At 44.9% G+C, this 13,948-nt stretch overlaps 1 pseudogene; it reads left to right on the top strand.

Moving 5' to 3' along the window:
• Positions 1 to 1,956, top strand: part of LOC110298053 — a 21,005-nt pseudogene extending 19,049 nt beyond the window's left edge.
• The last annotated feature ends 11,992 nt before the right edge of the window (positions 1,957 to 13,948 follow it).

Below are 13,948 nucleotides of genomic sequence, written 5' to 3'. Positions count from 1 at the left end.
TCTCTCTCTCTCTCTCTCTCTCTCTCTCTCTTCCCTATCTAGACTAAAGAACTCTGCAGACCTGTCCCAGCTATAATATGCTGGGAGAAAAGAGACTATGATAATTTAGAAACACCATGGGCAGAGGGCACTAAGTGACAGGCTGACCACACCGCTGGGTCAACAGATCCTTCTGGAGTCACCAAGGCCTGCAGGGAGCGGGGACGCTTCTTTCCTTCCAGGAGCCTCTCGGGACGCGCTCGCCTGGTGCTCTCTGCGCCTCATCCTCCACAAGCCTCTCCGGGGACCGCGGGCGCTGATCCGGAACTACTGAGCAAGCGGCGCGGGACCGGGCGCCGTTCTGCGGCCGTGGCGGGAACACCCGAATCCGGGCGCACGGCCTCCGGGAACCCAAGGCCCCCGGGAGGCCCAGGACGCGGTGAGGCAGGCGGGAGGACGACTTCTGGGGACGCCGGGGTTCGTTCGCGGAGGCTGCAGCTCACACCCCAGCTCGCGGCCGCCGAGGAGAGCGCGGGAAGCGGCCCCACGCACTTGGGAGGCAGAGGCAGGAGGGCGTCTGTGAGTTCGAAGCCAGCCTGGTCTACAGAGCCAGTTCAAGGCTGCTGAGGCAACCCTCAAAATAAGATTTGCTGATACTGCTCAGCTTAGTATGTATGCTAAAGCTGATATGGCATAAGAACCTGGAAGAAAATGTGTGCCTGATTGAAGAATGGCAGAAGCAGTCCTGATTGAACTCTCAGAAAAACTGTCGTGAGACGTTACTGAAGACACTGGATAATATTCACTACCACCATGCTCCCAAGGCCAAGTTCCTTTGTATAATAGGTTGCAGTAATGCCACCAAGGAAAAGGATGGCGAATATGGCTTCTGTGAATTGGAAACAGGAAATGGCTTTTCACGTCTCATGGGAAAATTCGAGACTGTTAGTAATCCCAGACTGGCTGCCTCTTTGTATACAATTAAACAAAAAATTTAATGAAGAAAATCTGAGCTGCATTAAAGTGATTGTCCCTGAGCACAGGAAACTGTTAATGAAGGCTTATGTTGACCAACTCTTCATGAAGGTGTATGAATTTGAGTTTGAAGATTTACAGGTAGTTTGGGGGGATAGCCTTTTGAAACCATCCACTGGAATAAACGTGACCACAACTCATGAACTAGAAGACATCCAGAGTGAAATAGAAATGTGAGCCTGCCAGCGCCGAAAGGGGACCTAACTGTTGTCACATCTCCTCTGATCTCAGACATCTTCCTACATGGAGTTACTACATGGAGAAGTGGCATATCTTACATACCCACTCTCAGATCACTCAGTCTTTTCAGTAGTTCAAAATGGAGAGATCCCAAAGTGGTTGTTCAAGAAAATGTTCATAGGTTGGCAAATGCTGCAGGATTTAATGCAGAGAAATTTTACCGAATAAAGACTGATCATGCCAATGAAGTATGGGTTATGGGGAAGAAGGAGCCCGAATCTTATGATGGAGTAATCACAACTCAGAGGAGTCACAATCACAGCTCTTGGTGTGGACTGTATACCTATAGTTTTTTCAGATCCTGTGAAAAAGGCATGTGGGGTTGTTCACTCTGGCTGGAAAGGTACTTTGTTGGGTGTGGCTATGGCTACTGTGAATGCTATAATAGCAGAATATGGCTGTGATGGGAAGACATTATTGTTGTTCTGGGACCTTCCGTGGATCTTGCTGCTATACTCTTCCCAAGGATTCTGCATCTCATTTCACAATCTTCATCCTTCATGTGTGAGACAGTTTGACTCACCGAGACCCTATGTTGACAGGATTCTTCCAGTACAAGGAGGAATTCTTCCACAGACTATTCAAGACTAGAAGGAAGATCTTGACCTCTGCACGTCCTGCCATCCTGGGAAGTTTTTCTCCCATGTCCTCAATGGCCTTAACTTCGGTACACAGATAGGCTTCATATCCCTTAGAGAATGAGGTCCTTGGCTGGAATTTTGCATAAATGTTTCCTGCATCCTTCCACACTGGCTACAAAAGAAAGTATTTAGCTTTTTGATTTATATAAAACCATGAGGATTACAAAAGATAATTCATCTTTAGGGCATGCTCTCACTGTTACCCAAAGCCCAATGATCTTGGTCTAATTCTTATGATAACTGATGAAAAAAATCAGTGTGATGCCATGCCTGAAGTTCGTTCTCTGTATTTATCTATAAATCAAGGCCACGTCTGTTCAGTTCAGTACAGTAGATGCCAGCTTTTGTCTAGGAATGGAGCTCAGCACAGTGAATTGAAACGAAGGCACCTTCCTCATTTGAATCCAATGCAGCAGGGAGATACGTGTTTCCTTCTAAATATGTATTTTTAATTGCCTTATAAGATACTAGGTTTCCTTGTGGCATTCCCAAGCACCATGTTTTTGCTGATCCTTCCCTCCCTTTCCCTGGTGCCTTGTGTACCCTTTCAACTCCCAGTAGCCCCTCTTTCCTGTCTCATGTGTTTTATTACTTCTCCCTTGCTCAATCCTCTTTTTTATGTGCCCTTTCTAGTTTCAACACCTATATCTACATTTATGTCCACAAATTTACATATCCATATATACATATATTTATATAAACATCAAAAGTTAGAATTTATATTTATATATAAGAAAAAACATGCAGTGTTTATTATTCTGAGTCTGGATTATTTTGCTCAGCATAAAATAATTCCAGATCCATCAATTTTCCTACAAGTTTGACAATTTCATTATGGCTAAATAAAATATTGTGTGTATGTAAAAAGAAGAAGAAGAAGGAGGAGGAGGAGGAGGAGGAGGAAAGAAACACCAGGGCCCATTGGCACACACCTGCAATTCCAGCACTAAAGAGGTAGAGAGCCAGGGAGATATCAGTCTGAGGGTAACCTTGGATACATAGTGAGGTGCCTATCCAAAAAAACCCAAAAAAACCAAAAAACTCTATTTTATGTTGTCCATGTACTCACTGGAGCAGGTCAAATTCTTAGTGGTCATTCCCCAAGAGAGGAGCCTTTCTCAGCCTGCATCTATGCCAGAAGCCATCAACCGAGGAGACCAGAGAGGTCACCAGAGAGGGGAGTGGCCAGCTCTTCTGCACTCATGCCACCTCCTGTACCACAGTGGTGTGGGCTGGTGAGGGACAGGGCCAGCTCTACCAGACCACATACATCTGCATGGGCTTCAGTACCATGGGCCTCAACATGGTCTCAGGCCCCCCTCCCACGGCGCCCACCACCACCACCACCACGCCCTGTCCCAGGCATCAGGCAAGGTACAGACTGCCTAGGACCACATTGATCTTATAACATGCCCGGGGCCATAGTATGGACCACAGATACCAACATGGTCTCCAGTAGTATCATTAACCACAGTGGTTCTTCAAGGAGGCCCAATTCACAAAGTGAACCTTTCTTCTTTCTTTCTTTCTTTTTTTCTTTCTTTCTTTCTTTCTTTCTTTCTTTCTTTCTTTCTTTCTTTCTTTCTTTCTTTCTTTCTTTCTTTCTTTCTTTCTTTCTTTCTACCTTCTGTTGCTGCTCAGAGCCAAGGGGAATCCTAAGGCAGGAGACAGTTTGGGGACTGAGTCTGCATCTGCCTAAGCTGATGCCACTGGGTGATTGACGAAGACCAGCTTCGCAAACACCTTAAAGAAACAGACAGACTGCCACTCTGGTGGCAAGTAGCAAAGCTTTACTGATTTCTACAGCTTAAAAACATGGGGTATGACTTTGCAATTTTTGCTCAAAAAAATAACATTTTTACTTAGTTGCTCCTGGCAGACAATATTATCATTTTTGGAGTCATTTCCTCAGAAAGAGAACAAACTTCACAAGAAGAAACTGTTATCTGCAGGCCCAAGGACATCCTCCTCTCATAATAAATATTAACTCTTGACTAGNAACAAGGAAAAACTCTGGCTCACAGAAAGCCATGTTGGGACATCCTTCCCTTTCAGGAGGGTCGACCCCTGAACTTTCTCCCAGTTAANGGCTCTGACCCTTTCAGGCCAGAAACAAAGGGAAGCCATTTTTCTCCTCAGGTGATGACAACCTATTGTCCTCAACCATCCCTCTTGCCTGTCACCAGCATCCCGCCTCCAGTTCCACCTCTCTGTAGCACAGCACTGGCTTCCATTTTCCTGTCTTTCCCAGCTCTCCATCAAATACTTGTTCATTGTAGTGGAATCTGTTGCAGTGAGACTGGCACTGAGCAGCTGGGTATCTTCTGCCACCACGGGGAGATTGAGAAATGTTTTAAATAATACTCCACTATAGAGGATGTAAATTTCCAAGAAACAACTTTCCTAATATCGCCTTTCTGATGAAGAGTTGCTATGCCTGTCAGGTGGCACCAATCCAACTGGGCCAATTTTCAAACTGACTTCCCAAAACTTTTAAAAAGAGGCCATTAAAAAAAATCAAATCACTCAATTCATGAATTCACAACTCCAATAGCTTAACAGCTAGACAAGAGCTCTGTAGTCTTCAAAATCAAAACGGCTTTGTTTTTATTGTTGAAAAAAAACTTGAGAATTTTAAAAGAATTGTTATAAACCCAAGAGATGACTAGAGCAAGTATAAAACCCTTCTTAAATCTCATTGAGACTAACTTTTCATAAAAGTGCTCCAAAGATTCTCTCTTTTTCTCCTGTTCTAAATGGGTGTTAGAGGGTTGAATTCAGGTCCTCGTGGTTACATAGCAAGCACTTGGCCCACTAAGCTCTCTCCCCAGCCTCTTAATACATCTTTTTGGCTAAAGTTTCTTGTGTTTTCATAATATACGTTTTCTTCTCCTAAAAAGGCAAATAAAGAAATGAAAATGACCTGAAAGCCAAATTTAGACCTTCTTCCTTTCTTAGATTTATTTATTTTTATGTATGTGAGTGCATTATCTGCATGGCAAAAGAGGGCAACAGACCCCTTTATAGATGGTGGTAAGCAATGCAGTTGCTGGGAGTTGAGTGCTCTTAACTGAGCCACCTCTCAAGCCCCAGATTTTAGACTTCTGTGACCCACTAACATCACTCCTTCTAAGACAATGGTACTTTTCTAAGACTCACTGACCAAAACATGATATAACATTGTTCATGTCTTACCTGTCAGGGTTCCAGTTCTCCATGAATATTGGAAGAATTCACACAGCTACCTCTATTGAGACAGAGATAAATAAGTCATTCTAAACTCTTTTCTGACACCAGACAAGGCAAAGCTACTGCTGGTATAAATCCACTATGGGAACATGGATTAAACAACACCTATTATTCCTCTCACCAGTCCCTGTAATATCCCAGCTCTTCCTCTTTGAAAGCTAAATTGCACAGGTTGGCTGTCTCTTCCTATTTGAAAGCTAAATTGCACAGGTTGGCAGTTTCTTAAGTACCCAAGGGCAATTAGAGACTGTCCCAGGGCCCAGTAATGCCTGATCCATATACTTCTACCTATTATTCACAGATATAAGCACAGCATTCACCATAGTAGACCAATAGAGTGCCCTTTTCATCCAGTGGTTTTTGCTTTTTCCATCAATGCACATAGAGTCACTCTTCAGAGTTATACACAAGCCCCTCTTATTTTAGTCTGTAAATCTCATTGGGTGTATTTATTTTCCTACAAAGATTTATCCTCTCATAATATGTGGATAATGCTATTCTTGTTACCAGACCTACCACCTGGCTCAAAAAAAAAATTAAATAAAAAAAATTAAAAAGTAACTTCTTGTGGGATGTGAAAGCATGCCAGGAGTTTGGTAAGGTAGAGTAGATTGTGAACACACATCTGAGGCTTAGGTGACTTCCAGGTCCCTGCCAGACTCCTGACTTAGAACACATGCCATGCTTCTCACATAAAAGTATCCTATGGTCATATAGGCCCAAAACAGAGTTTTTCACGCTGAGATACCTAGAGGCCTTAGCCAATAAGCTTCCCTTCCCAGACATTCTGTAAGACCCCTGAAGCTGGGCCTCCGCTCAAGTCCCAGGATGAGCTGACCAGCACCCCAAAGACTCGAGAGAAAAACCACACCTGATGCAAACTGCAAGAGGTTTTATTATCAGCTAACTGAGGGCAGGGGAGGGGAGTTCGACCCTGAGCAGGGTGACAGTAGGGGGCTTTTAACAGCTAGCTGAGGAATTGGGAGGAGTTGGGAAGAGTTGGGAGGAGTTGGGAGGAGTGTTCTTCTCTGCCTGGATGTCCTTGGTAAAATTACAATTATCACATCTCTGGTTGTAAGGCTCAGAAACAAAAAGGCTTTTTGCTGGCTATAGAGAACAAAGAGCTTCTTTCTGGCTGTATTTTTAGAGATCAGGGAAAACAAGTTTGGAGAACGTCCAGGGGCTTTACCTTCTAGGGAGAAATGCTCTAAGTGGGGGTCTTACATTCCCCACTCCTTCTAGTACATAGTTCTAATCTTAGAACTAGGAAAATTAAACCTCTGGCCCAGCTGTCAAACAAAGCCAACATGAGGTCACAGCTTTAGAATTTGTAACAATGAGAGCCTCAGAAGCCCCTCTAATGAGACTAAAGAGTCTCTGGTCAGTGGTAGGAGGTAGGGAGGAGGTTCCTGTGCACAGGGCTGGGCTAGTGGGCTGTGGTGGGGCTGGGAGGGGAAGCCGGGTGCATGCTAAAGGAGCAGCGGCGGGACTTGTCAGAAGCACCAGGTAGGGTCCTTTTCATCTGGGTTCAAGGTTGCCAGAACCACCGTGGTGCCGCACCAGGACAGGATCTCTTATTTGAAATTTATGTGGCACCGCAGTGGTTCCTGGTTCGTACGTTTTTGTTGTTGTTGTTGTTGTTGTTTTTTTTTTTCAGCAATTCCCAGGCATCTTTTCTGACCAGTTCTAGGGCCTACAAGCAAGCTAGCAGGGGTTGGGAAAAAGGAACATCAGGGCCAAACATTCTCCCTGCTTCTGTTAAGGGGGGCGGTCCCCCATGGAGGAGTTCAAAGGATGTAAGTTTAAATTTCTCTGGGGTGTTCCGTACTCGGAACAAGGCTATGGAAGGAGAGCTGTCCAATCTTTTCTGCTGGTCTTTAAAGCCAATTTAGTTAAGGTTTCTTTCAATGTTCTATTTATCTACTCTACCTGTCTTGAACTCTGGGGTCTATAAGCACAATGTAACTTCCAATCGATCCCCAATTGTCTGGCTAACCCTTGGCTTACCTGGGCAACGAAGGAGGGGCCATTGTCTGATGAAAGTACCTTAGGGATGCCAAATCTTGGGAAATTTTCCTCTAATATCTTCTTTGCCATGACATTGGCGGTCTCCTTCTTAGTGGGGAAGGCTTTGACCCACCCTGAAAAAGTGTCTATAAAAACTAATAGATATTTGTTACTGTACTTGACTTGTTTAACTTCAGTAAAATCTACTTTTCAGTATGTCCCTGGCCTGTCACCTCTTAGCTGCCTTCCGGGGGCATTCTTGTGGTGCCCGGCATTGGTGAGGGCACAGGCTTGGCATTTATTAACAATCTTCTGGGCAACGTCGGACAGTTTTATAACATAGTAGTTTGAGTTCTTAACAATTTTTTTGAGCTTCTTAGTTTCCAAGTGCGTGAGCCGGTGTAGATTGGCTACATATTGTTGCCCTTCTTTGGTGGGCAAGAAGGAGAGACCATCTTGGGTCTTAACCACTCCCTGGGGAGTATACCCACATATCTCAGGTATTTTGCCTGTTAGTTCCTGATGTTCTGGAGTGTAGTCAAAGCCTGCGTCTTTGAGTTCATAATGGTCCTTAAGTTCTTTATTTTTTTTTTTTTCTCTAGCTCTGAGGATCATAGCTCTTAGGGCCACCTGTTTGGCAGCCAGGTCAGCCATCTGATTTCTCTTCACTATGGCATCAAGGCCTTTCTGGTGACCGGGGCAAAGTATGATGGCCAGTTTTGTTTTGTTTGTTTGTTTGTTTGTTTTGTTTTGTTTTTTGTTTTTTGTGTTTTGGTTTTTGGGTTTTTTTTTTTTTGGGCAACTGTATGGCTTCTAATAGGCTCGAGATTTCTTCTTTATTTTTAATATCTTTCCCAGCAGATGTGAGTAGCCCCCTTTGTCTATAGATCGCCCCATGTATGTGAGCAGTGGCGAAAGCATACCTGCTGTCTGTGTAGATATTTATGTTCTTCCCTTCTGCCAGCCACAAGACTTGGGTGAGTGCAATTAGCTCTGCTCTCTGGGCTGTCGTCCCTTCAGGCAAGCTGCTGGCCCAGATGGTTTGTTTTCCGTTGACCACTGCTGCCCCCACTTTTCGCTTACCTTTAACCAAAAAGCTGCTACCATCCATGTACCAGGTGGGGCAGCCTGGCCATGGCTGGTCAGTGAGGTCTTTCCTAGTTCAGGTTTCTTCTGCCAGGATGTCCATACACTGGTGCACTGGTAGGGAGTCGTTGGCTTCCGGCAGCAAGGTGGCAGGATTCAGGATAGCAGGGGGTGCAAACTGCACTCTCTCAGTCAGTAAGAGGCTCTGATAATGGGTCATGTGAGCATTAGTCATCCAGCAATCAGGCGGTTGTCTAATGATGCTTTCTAAGGCATTGGGGGCTACCACTATAGTTCATTGACCTAGAGTCAGTTTGTCAGCATCTTTGAGAAGTAGTGCCACAGCAGCAATAGCTTTTAAGCAAGAAGGTCATCTATTGGCCACTGGGTCTAATTTTTTAACAAGTAGGCCACAGGTCGTTTCCATGGCCCCAGCAGAGCTTGGGTCAGGACCCCTCTCGCTATTCTTGCTCTTTTGTCTACATAGAGAGTGAAAGGCTTGGTCAGGTCCGGCAGGGCTAGGACTGGTGCACTAAGCATGGCCTTTTTAATCTCTTTAAAGGCCTCCTGGTGTATGGGGGTCTATGAGAAAGTCCCAGTCTCTTTAGTAAGGGGGTAGAATGGGGCTGCCAGGGTGGCAAAGCTTTTTAACTGGTAGCAATGGAGTATTCCAGGAAGACTGACAAGGAACCAAAACACCTAGTTCTAAGAGCCTTTGAATGTGAGGTCTGATGCCCTCTCAGGCCTCTTTGCTCATGGGGTATTGTCATATCCCGATAGGAGTCGCACCAGTTTTTAGTGTCACAACGATGGGGGGCACCCTCTTTGCCTCTCTCATACCCCCAGTCTCTGCCCAGGCTTGAGGATATCTCTCTAACCAGATCCCTTCTAGTACTTTTCTCGATGGGGCTTGAGGTCCATGTTATCTATATTTTTCTTCTAATTTTAAAGCTAAAGTTATAGAGATAGGGGCTTGCCAAGAGATTGAAGTTCCTTCCGAAGAGAAGCTTATTTGGGCTTTTAATTTTGATAGTAAGTCTCTCCCCAACAATGGGGTGGGACATTCAGGAATAACGAGGAAGGAATGAGTTACTTGGCTTCTTCTTGAATCAACTTTCCTATCAGTGGTCCAAGAGTATGTTTCTGACCAGTAGCCCTGATTACTATGGTTTTCTTGTTCCTCAATTTCTCCAGTGGCTCTGTCAGGACTGAAAACTCAGCTCCAGTATCAACAAGGAAATCCGTGGAGGTCTCCTCTATAGTTAGGGTTACCCTAGGCTCGGGGAGGGGGTCGAGCCCCATCTCCCTTAGTCATCATCTTCCAGGGTAAGGACCTTGGGCGATCTGGTATCTGTCTCTTTCTTGGGGCAGTCTCTTGCCCAGTGTCCCTTTTCTTTACAGTATGCACATTGGTCCTTATCTAGAGGTGGTTGTGAAGGTCCTCTGGAGTTCTGAGATCTTCTCGGCCCTGTGTTGCCCAGGTACCCTGTCTGCCTACTTCCTCTACCTTTTCTATAAACTTCCTTATTACCTGCGAATGTAGCCAAAATCTTAGTTAAATTTCTTTCTTGCCTTCTATCTTGCCTTCTATCTTCTCTTGCCTCAGCCTCTCTCTTTTCTCTTTCTCCTTTTTCTTTTTCAGTCTCTCTCTTATGGTACACTTTCTCTGCCTCCTTAATCAGATCTTGCAAAGATAATGTTTTCAGACTCTCTAGACGCTGTAACCTCCTAATGTCAGAAGCAGACTGCCCAATGAAAGCCATGGCCATCGCCGCCTGCTAGCTTTCTGATGTAGGGTCAAAGGGAGTGTAACGCCTGTATGCTTCTAAGAGGCACTCTAAAATGACTGCTGGGGGCTCCTTTTCCCCTTGTAGGATCTCTCTTACCTTAGCCAAATTGGTGGGGTGCCTGTCAGCTCCTCTCTGTCCTGTTACCAGAGCCTGGCGGAAAATTGTCAACTGCTCCCTACCTTCAGGCCTGTTAGGGTCCCAGTCAGGACGTGTCAGAGGGAAGCCTGCATCTATTTCATTCAGAAATTGTGTCGGCTGTCCATTGGCCCCCAGCACATTCTTTCTTGCCTCCAGCAGAATTCTCTCCTTCTCCTCTGTGGTGAAAAGAACCTGTAAAAGCTGTTGACAGTCATCTCAAGTGGGATGATGAGAGAACATGAGAGATTCCATTAGATTAGTAAGGCTAGAGGGGTTTTCAGAGAAGGGGGCATGATTTGCCTTCTAATTATCGAGATCAGAGGAGGAAAAAGGCCAATACTGAAGGGGCTGCCATTGTCCGGGGTCCTCTGGAGGAGGGCCATAAGTACATAAAAGCAGCGCAGTGGTTGAGTCTGGTCCCTCTGCTATGTCTCTAGTGACACCCTGTTGAGAGACAAAGACAGGATCCTACCTCCAAGAGGGGTCTCTGAGAATTGGGGTAGGCCACAAATCCCGGCAGGCGAACCCCCACATGTAAGACCCCCGAAGCTTGGCCTCCGCTCAAGTTCCAGGATGAGCTGGCCAGCACCCCAAAGACTTGAGAGAAAACCACACCTGATGCAAACTGCAAGAGGTTTTATTATCAGCTAGCTGAGGACAAACTCCCTCCGCCATGCAGGGCAGGGGAGTTCGACCCTGAGCAGGGTAACAGTAGGGGGCTTTTAACAGCTAGCTGAGGAATTGGGAGGAGTTGGGAAGAGTTGGGAGGAGTTGGGAGGAGAGTTGGGAAGAGTTGAGAGGAGTGGTCTTCTCTGCCCAGATGTCCTTGGTAAAATTACAATTATCAAATCTCTGGCTGTAAGGCTCAGAAACAAAAAGACTTTTTTGCTGGCTATAGAGAACAAAGAGCTTCTTTCTGGCTGTATTTTTAGAGATCAGGGAAAACAAGTTTGGGGAACGTACAGGGGCTTTACCTTCTAGGGAGAAACGCTCTAAGTCGGGGTCTCACAATTCCTCCCTGCAAAAGGTATTTAATCTCAGTGAGGTGTGGCTTTACACATCCATTTTCTGCCATGACAATAAACTGCTTAGAACCATGGACTGTCTCTTTCGTCAAGATCCACCAAGATCCACCTTGGGGAACCTGGGGAAGGCCTTTGTCTACAGAGTCACAGATTTATTCTCCCATAGATGGCCTCTCTGTGCTTTCAGCTACAACTTCCACCAAGCTTGGCACTGCCAAGCTAAGGACAGGCCAGAGCTTCCCCTCCCCAGCCCACTCTGAGTCCTGAGCTAGATGCCATTCTCAGGCTGTTGGCAACTGGCTCCGTTCTCTGTTCTTCCACAACTCCCAGCGGCACCTGGATGTCCAAGAGTCTGAGAACCCCATGGCCCTGGCCTGTTACAGCTCAGGAACAGAGCTCTGAGCCATCTCTGGCTTTCTCACCCCAGGGCAGTACATTATACTTCCCTACAACCCACCCTGGGGGCAGTGTGGGGTAAGTGCAGTCTGTTCCCTCCCCTTCCCAAGAATCTGTTTCCATGGACTGATAGCTTCTATCCATTGAGCCATTAGCATCAAAAGGACTTTAGTGTCCCAAAATAAACTTCAGTTTTACTAGACTGGAGCAGAATATTTAAAACTCTTAGTACCTGCAACAAGGCTGTTAACACAGACAAAATTATTGCATTTCTAACTTTCCCAACACCAAATCAAGGAAACAGTTCTTAGGACTTTCAGGACAGACAGGATACTGCCAAAACTATACCTGACAATTTTTTAATGAAAAGAAAACTGTATTTCCTCCAAAAGTAGATCAACCTGCATCCTTAAATGCACCCCAGAAGGCTATGTTGTGCAACTCAGATTAAAGAAAGACTTTTTAGTATACCAGCATTAGAGTATACTAACCATGAACTATTATTTGTACATGGAGAACAGAGATACACAAGGAATGAATATCCAAACTATGGATATCAAATAGACCCTGTAGTCAGTAGGGCTGTTTCTGGAATTTTGTTCCCACATATGAGAGCTACCTATCTGCAACCACCATGCTTCTTAAAGATCCCAGGGAAGTTCCTCTGTGATCTCTTTTAACCGGCTATGTTCTACACTCAGTAGAAGCCTCTCTTCAGCTCTAACCAGACCCAGAAATCTCTGTCAGTCAGTGGCTTCTTATGGAGCCCCTCTGTCATTGTTTAATGTCACTGCCTCTATTTCTCACTATAACAACATTGAGATGCCACATGCCACATGGTTGTGCTACACTGACCAGTTAGCTCTACATATCAAAGCTTGCAAGGGACACCTGTCCATTACATGGTAATAATATAGTTCACTTATGGATCTTACCTGATTGATAACATAGGAGTGTACTGAACAAGATATGCCATTCTCTCTTTGGCAGAAATAGGAAAGAGTGAACTCTGAAAACTGAATCAGCTCAAAGGGCTCAAGTGGTTGCCTTGACAGAGCATGCCAATTAAAAAAAAAAAAACTGGCCTAGCAAAGCAGTGGTAGTATCTTCCAAGGTTCATAACGTCCTGTGTCTGGGAAGTTGGCTAAGTTTCTAGTACCAGAAATGGTTTTCTTCTTATTGAGTGAGCCTCATATCCAATTAGATAGCCATTGGTGACCACCACCATGTGTCACTTAGGGACCTTTATGGATATCTAGTCACACTGGTCATTGCCATGGTTCATAGATATTGCTGCTGGGTAGTTATATATCTGCTCTAAACATATGTTCATTTGCAGCCATGGAAAATAAACTCATGGATACAAGTACATCTGCACCAATGGCAGGTAGGTTAATCTGCCCACTTAAGTAGATAAACTACTCCTTTTCTTATGCCCCAGTTCATGGACCAAGTCTTACTTGACCTAGAGGGGTTAATCTAGTAACCTTACAAGGAGTATACTGAAGTGGGAACTCTTGGTTTCTTTGGAATGGCAGTTACGTCAAATAATGTTTTGCTGGAGCACACAGGTGAAAGAACATTTTGCTAAAGCAGACACATGAAAGAATATTTGCTAAAGCAGACACAGGTGAAAGAATGTTTTGAAAGGATACAGAATGTTTAGAAGGAATATAAATATGACCCCACAGACAGTGGGAGCTCCAGCATTGGTTCACTTAGCTCTGCCTTGCTATTCTTTGCTGAACACACGCATGTATTGGTTTGCCTTACATTGGTTGCATTGCTGAGTTTTGCTTGTGGTGACTTCATAGAGAGAAACTCAACCAAAGAACTTTTCCTGTGCAGCTTCTTGCTGCTTCCTTGGACTCAGGCCAGTTGGTGAACCTTGAGGTTTCTTATGGATTGAACTGTTCTTGCTGATTCATATGTGGTAACTGCCGAGTGGTGTGGAGTGCAGTTGATTCCTGTGTGGTGGCTGCTGAGTGGACTGGTCTGCAGCTGCTGATTTGTGTTTGGTGTTTGCTAATGGACTGGACTAAGAACAATGAAGATTCGAATTGCCCCTAAGAACTATTTCTAAACAGGTCCACTTCTGCATCCTGATAACCTTTCTTTCCTACTATCTCTGGAGGGTGGTGAGCTAGAGGGAAAGTTGAACCCATATTAGAGTAGGTTGAAAAAAGTATATGCCAACAGTAGACAATTGTTAGGATCACAGAATATAGGAGTTGACTCTGTTTAGAATGAAGAACACCCCTCCCAAACTACTATACAAACCATAAGAGTCCAATAACAATATCCAACCTGAGTATTCCTACAGCCAAATACAAACTGACTAGAATTTCTGAATGTAACTCTT

This window comes from Mus caroli, chromosome 7 (assembly GCF_900094665.2).
Source record: "Mus caroli chromosome 7, CAROLI_EIJ_v1.1, whole genome shotgun sequence".
Taxonomy (NCBI): Eukaryota; Metazoa; Chordata; class Mammalia; order Rodentia; family Muridae; genus Mus; species Mus caroli.
This window is presented reverse-complemented; position numbering and strand designations above follow the sequence as displayed.